At 35.4% G+C, this 6,071-nt stretch overlaps 1 pseudogene; it reads right to left on the reverse strand.

Moving 5' to 3' along the window:
• Positions 1-2,045: 2,045 nt before the first annotated feature.
• Positions 2,046-2,431, reverse strand: LOC109260309 (protein BEX1-like; annotated as a pseudogene).
• Between the last annotated feature and the right edge of the window lie 3,640 nt (positions 2,432-6,071).

Below are 6,071 nucleotides of genomic sequence, written 5' to 3' on the forward strand. Positions count from 1 at the left end.
CTTATATATTCTGCATGTTAGACCCTTAGATACAGGATTTGCAAATATTTCTTTCAGATTCTATTGGTTGTCTTTTACTTTCTTGATAATGTTCTTTGATGCAAAAACTTTGTAATTTTGATGAAGTCCAAATAATCTATTTTTTTTCTTCTGTTGCTCATGGATTAGGTATTATATCTAAGAATCCAAATACAAGGTCATGAAGATTTACCCTTATGTTTCTTCTAAATGTTTAAATTTTTTTTCTTTTACAAATATATTTTTGATTCACTTTTATTTAACTTTTAAATATGGTGTGATGTACTGGTCCAACTTTGTTAACAGCACCATTTATTGAAAAGGCTATTCCAATGCCTGGTCTTGGCACCTTTATCCAAGACCAATTGGTCACAGATGTATGGCTTATTTCTGGCCTCTCCTTGCACTTCTATTACATGGGTCTAAATGCCTGACTTATGCCAGTACCACACTGTTTTTACTTCTGTGACTTTGTAGTAAATTTTGACACTAGGAAGTGTGAGTCCTGTCACTTCTATTTTTTTCAAAGTTGTTTTAGCTATTCAGGGTCTCTTGTAATTCTGTATGAATTTGAGAATAGGCTTTTACATTTCTGAAAAAAACTGGCTACAGGAATTTGCTAGAGATTTCATTGAATCTGTACATTGCTTTGTGTACTATTGCCATCTTAAAAGTATTCAGTGTTCTAATAAATGAACAGAAGATATCTTTCCATCTAATAATATCAAATGTTTTAATGCATGAACACAGGATGTCTTTACATTTCCAGGTCTTTAATTTATTTCAGCAAAGTTTGTTGATTTCCCAGTAAAAGATTTTTATTTCCTTGATTATATTCCTTACTAGGTATTTTGTTTTTTTAGATACTACTGTAAATGGAATTTTTTCTTAATTTCCCTCTCAGATTGTTTATGACTACTGTTATAGAAATACAACCAGTTTTGTATGCTGATCTTGTACCCTGAAACTATGCTCAATTTATGCAAACCTTTTATAAATTTTCTTGCCTAATTGCTCTGTCCAGAAATTCTAGTACAATGTTGAATAAATGTAGCAGAAATGAGCACACTTGTCTTAATTCCTGAACTGAGTTGGAGAGCTTTCAGTCATTCATTATGTTAGCTGTATGATTAATATGATTTTGGTAAATGTTCTTTATCATATTGAGGATGATATCTTTTATTTTTAGTTTTCTGATTGTTTTTATAATAAAAGGATGTTGAATTTTGTCAAAAGCTTTTCTGCAAATGAGATGATCATGAATTTTTTTTTGTTCTATTCATATGGTATGTTACATTGACTGATTTTTGTATATTGAACACACTTGAATTTATGGGATAAATCTTAGTTATTGTGTGTAATTATATTTTTAAGTTTATTTATTTTTGAGAAGGAGAGGGTGTGAATGGGGGGGGGGAGGCAGAGAGAGGGAGAGAGAGAGAATCTCGAGCAGGCTCTGCACTATCAGTGCAGAACCTGATGTGGTGCTTGAACTCATGAACTGTGAGATCATGACCTGAGCTGAAGTCAGATGCTTTGACTGAGCCACCCAGGTGCCCCTGTGTGTAATTCTTTTTAATATCCTGTTGGAATTACTATGTTGGAACTTGCTGAAGCATTTCGTATCTATACTCAGAAGGGATATTTGTTTGCAATTTTTTTTTCCCCTTGTGGTGTTGTTGCTGGCTTTGGTATCAGGGTAGTACTGTTCTGATAGAATGAGTTAGAAAGTCTTTTTTTTTTCTTTCTTTTCTTTTCTTTTCTTTTCCTTTTAAACTGCTTTATTAAATTCACAATATATAATGAGCTTCTTGCCATTCAATAGGGTAAAACTCCCCTGCTAACAAAATCTTACAAATTGGGTTAAAATCCAACATTCAATTAGAAGCTGGTAATAGGAGACCCACAAGAGACATGTAACACCAAAAGGGTTACAACCAATGTACATTGAGAACATGTAAGTTTAGGAAGTAGGTGTATCTTCCTATTAACTTCAGGGAATTCAAGGACTGAATTGAATTTAGGATTCAAGGCATAATGCAAAACTCATCATGATGGTCATAGTTAGGAGAGTCAGTGCTAACTGCCCGCAGACTATGTTGAATTGCTTTTCCCTCAGCCTTTCTATTTACTGTCTCACCTCCTCCCCAACCCTTTCCATATTCTCTCTCCTTGCCTGTGGCTCTCTAAGCCTCTGAATCAGGGGCTGACTAACACGGAACCACTTACAATTTACTTTAGGCACACAATATTCACCAGCTTCCAAAGGGAGGGCTATGGGATGTCCTTAATTAGCAACTTGCTTCTTTTCATCCTTTTTTCATTTTCCTGGTTGGCATTTTCCATGTTGAGATTTTTTACTGCTTGTTCCTCTTTGGACACCATTGCTCCTGGGCCTATCCTTGTAGTCTCCTCCTCCTCCCGATTCTCACTGGGAGTGTGCTGCCTTAATATTTAGACCCCCCACTCCAGCAACCACCAGTTTGTTCTCTACAATTGAGTTTGTTTTTGTGTTTGTTTGCTCAGTTGTTTTTTAAGATTCTACATATTAATGAAGTCCTATGATATTTGTCTTTGTCTGGCTTATTTCACTTAGTGTAATACCCTCTAGGTCCATCCATGTTGTCACAAATGGCAAGATTTCATTCTTTTTTATGGCTAATATTCCATTGTGGTGTGTGTGTGTGTGTGTGTGTGTGTGTATGACGTCTTTTTTATCTAGTCATCTATTGATTGATACATTAAAGATCTAAATGTGAAACCATAAAACTCCAAAAATATAAGCAGTAATCTCTCAGACATCAGCCTTAGCAATATATTTATATGTGTAGGTCTCCTCAGCAGGGGAAACAAAAGCAAAATTAAACTATTGGGACTACACCAAAATAAAAAGCTTTTACACAGCAAAGGAAACCATCAACAAAACAAAACACAACATACTGAATGGGAGAAGATATTTGCAAATGATATATCTAATAAGGGGTTAATATCTAAAATATATAAAGAACTTATACAAGTCAACATAAAAAAAAAAACCCTAAACAATCAAATTAAAAAAAATTGGCAGTGGACGTGAATAGACATGTTTCTAAAGATGACATATAGATGTCCATCAGACACATGAAAAGATGTTCAATCATAATCAGGAAAATGCAAATTAAAACCGCAGTGAGATACAATCTCACAGCAGTCAGAATGGCTAGTATCAAAAAGACAAGGAATAAGTGTTGGTGAGGATGTGGAGAAAAGGAAACCCTCATGCACTGTTGGTGGGAATGTAAGCTGGTGCAGACACTCAAAGACAGTATGGAGGTTCCTAAAAAAAAAAAAAGAAAGAAAAATATATGATTCAGTATTTCCACTTTGGGTATTCACTCAAAGAAAATGAAAACACTAATTCAAAAAGAATTTTTCACCCCTATGCTTATTGCAGTATTATTTAAAATAGTCAACATATCGTAGCAATTTTATTACTTTTTATAGGTCTGATCAGATTTTCTATTACTTGATGAGTCAGTTTTGTTAATTTGTGTGTTTCTAGAAGTTGGACCATTTTATTTATGTTATCTAATTTGTTGGCCTACCATTGTTTATATTATTATTTTTTAATCATTTTTATTTGTTAGGTTGGTAGTAATGTCCCCACTTTCATTTTTATTTTAGTTATTTTACTCTTCTCTCTATCTCTCTGTTAGGTGAGATAAAGGTTTGTCAATTTTATTGATATTTTAGTTTCATTAATTTTTTTTCATTCTGTATTTTATTTATTTCCTCTCTAATATTTCCTCCTTTCTTCAACCTTTGGTTTAATTTACTTTCTTTTTTCTAGTTCCTTAAGCTATGAATTTAAGTTATTGATTTGAGGTCTAATGTGTTAAGTTATTGATTTGAGGTCTAATGTGTCGGTATATAATGGTGCCTGGTATTCTCTTATAATCCTTTCCATTTCTGAAAGGTTAATAGTTATGTCCCCAGTTTCAGTTCTGTTTTAAGTAAGTTAGTTTATTGATTTGAGATCTTTAGCTTTTTCTCTCTCTTTTTAGTTTTAAAGTGATGCTTGCTTTTTCTTTTTTCTTTTTATTAGGTTTTTAAGTTTTAATTCCAGTATAGTGAAAATATAGTGTTATATTTGTTTCAAGTGCACAACATAGTAATTCAACGATTCTATACATTACTCAGTGCTCATCATGATAACTATACTATTTAATTCCTATCACCTTTTCACCCATCTCCCTACCTACCTCCCCTTTGGTAACCATCAGTTTGTTCTCTATAGTTAAGAGCCTGTTTCTTGGTTTCTCTCTTTTTTCTTTTGCTTTTTTTTTTTAATATATGAAATTTATTGTCAAATTGGTTTCCATACAACACCCAGTGCTCATCCCAAAAGGTGCCCTCTTCAATACCCATCACCCACCCTCCCCTTCTTCCCACCCCCCATCAACCCTCAGTTTGTTCTCAGTTTTTAACAGTCTCTTATGCTTTGGCTCTCTCCCACTCTAACCTCTTTTTTTTTTCCTTCCCCTCCCCCATGGGTTTCTGTTAAGTTTCTCAGGATCCACATAAGAGTGAAACCATGTGGTATCTGTCTTTCTCTGTATGGCTTATTTCACCTAGCATCACACTCTCCAGTTCCATCCACGTTGCTACAAAGGGCCATATTTCATTCTTTCTCATTGCCACGTAGTATTCCATTGTGTATATAAACCACAATTTCTTTATCCATTCATCCGTTGATGGACATTTAGGCTCTTTCCATAATTTGGCTATTGTTGAGAGTGCTGCTATAAACATTGGGGTACAAGTGCCCCTATGCATCAGTACTCCTGTATCCCTTGGATAAATTCCTAGCAGTGCTATTGCTGGGTCATAGGGTAGGTCTATTTTTAATTTTCTGAGGAACCTCCACACTGCTCTCCAGAGCGGCTACACCAATTTGCATTCCCACCAACAGTGCAAGAGGGTTCCCTTTCTCCACATCCTCTCCAGCATCTATAGTCTCCTGATTTGTTCATTCTGGCCACTCTGACTGGTGTGAGGTGATATCTGAGTGTGGTTTTGATTTGTATTTCCCTGATAAGGAGCGACGTTGAATATCTTTTCATGTGCCTGTTGGCCAACCAGATGTCTTCTTTAGAGAAGTGTCTATTCATGTTTTCTGCCCATTTCTTCACTGGGTTATTTGTTTTTCGGGCGTGGAGTTTGGTGAGCTCTTTATAGATTTTGGATACTAGCCCTTTGTCTGAGATGTCATTTGCAAATATCTTTTCCCATTCCGTTGGTTGACTTTTAGTTTTGTTGGTTGTTTCCTCTGCTGTGCTGAAGCTTTTGATCTTCATAAGGTCCCAGTAATTCATTTTTGCTTTTAATTCCCTTGCCTTTGGGGATGTGTCGAGTAAGAGATTGCTATGGCTGAGGTCAGAGAGGTCTTTTCCTGCTTTCTCCTCTAAGGTTTTGATGGTTTCCTGTCTCACATTCAGGTCCTTTATCCATTTTGAGCTTATTTTTGTGAATGGTGTGAGAAAGTGGTCTAGTTTCAACCTTCTGCATGTTGCTGTCCAGTTCTCCCAGCACCATTTGTCAAAGAGACTGTCTTTTTTCCATTGGATGTTCTTTCCTGCTTTGTCAAAGATGAGTTGGCCATACGTTTGTGGGTCTAGTTCTGGGTTTCTATTCTATTCCATTGGTCTATGTGTCTGTTTTTGTGCCAATACCATGCTGTCTTGATGATGACAGCTTTGTAGTAGAAGCTAAAGTCTGGGATTGTGATGCCTCCTGCTTTGGTCTTCTTCTTCAAAATTACTTTGGCTATTCGGGGCCTTTTGTGGTTCCTTATGAATTTTAGGATTGCTTGTTCTAGTTTCGAGAAGAATGCTGGTGCAATTTTGATTGGGATTGCATTGAATGTGTAGATAGCTTTGGGTAGTATTGACATTTTGACAATATTTATTCTTCCAACCCATGAGCAGGGAATGTCTTTCCATTTCTTTATATCTTCTTCAATTACCTTCATAAACTTTCTATAGTTTTCAGCATACAGATCTTTTACATCTTTG

This window comes from Panthera pardus, unplaced genomic scaffold, assembly GCF_024362965.1.
Source record: "Panthera pardus isolate Hobbes unplaced genomic scaffold, ASM2436296v1 HiC_scaffold_27, whole genome shotgun sequence".
Taxonomy (NCBI): Eukaryota; Metazoa; Chordata; class Mammalia; order Carnivora; family Felidae; genus Panthera; species Panthera pardus.